The sequence below is a fragment of the Triticum dicoccoides genome, chromosome 2A (assembly GCF_002162155.2).
Source record: "Triticum dicoccoides isolate Atlit2015 ecotype Zavitan chromosome 2A, WEW_v2.0, whole genome shotgun sequence".
Lineage (NCBI taxonomy): Eukaryota > Viridiplantae > Streptophyta > Magnoliopsida > Poales > Poaceae > Triticum > Triticum dicoccoides.
The window spans coordinates 139,625,630-139,626,598 of NC_041382.1; positions in this window are offsets into that span (position 1 = coordinate 139,625,630).

Here is a 969-nt window from a genome sequence, read left to right on the forward strand (position 1 = left end):
GGAAGTGCCTGACAGTCGATACCCACCTGGTCGAAGCATGCGTAACCATTGTCATTCTGGTCGCGAACATGTACATACATATATACTGGTCGATGTAGATGCGCGCATGTGTCGTAGTAGAGGCACGCACGTAGCATGTACACGTACGTACAGCGGTCAGGGTGCAAGAAAGAAAATACGGCCACGTATGTGTACATACGGGCGGGGTCTCGAACGCCTACTCGCGCATACGTACGGCGAGGGCTCGTGTACATGGCTGGGTCGGGACGGAGAAACAGCGTCGTCGTCATGTTCATGGGGAGGCAACGGAATGCGTCATGTTCATGGGGAGGCAACAAAATGCGTCGTGTTCATCGGGAGGGCTTGGACGGAACATGCAATGGAAACGATACCTGTCGTACCGCAGAACGGAGGAAACGGCCTTGTGTTTGACCGGTCATGTTCGAAACGGGATCCTGTTCATCGGGAGGGGTGTGGCGTATCGCAAAACGGAGGAAACGGACCTCCAACAGTCGAAACAGGGGTCCTGTTGATCAGGAGGGGTGTGGCGTACCGCAAAACAGAGGAAACGGACCTCCTACGGTCGAAACAGGTGTCCTGTTGATCGGGAGGGGTGTGGCGTACCGCAAAACGGAGGAAACGGGCTTGTGTTGGAGCGCTACGGTCTAAACGGGGGTCCTGTTCATCGGGAGGGGTGTGGCGTACTGCAAAACGGGACTCCACGGGATACTGTTCATCTCCACCGTCGACCTCCTGCAGCCTCCACGGGCTCCTGTTCATCCAGCCTCCACCGCGCGCTACTCCATCGGCTACTATTCAACCACCCCTCCACCGTCTACTGTTCATCCAGCTCTCCACACCACGGGGTCCTGTTCAACCACCCCTCCGCGAGCACCCCTCCATCGTCTATTGTTCATCCAGCCCTCCACACCACGGAGTCCTGTTGAACCACCCCTCCACCGTCTACTG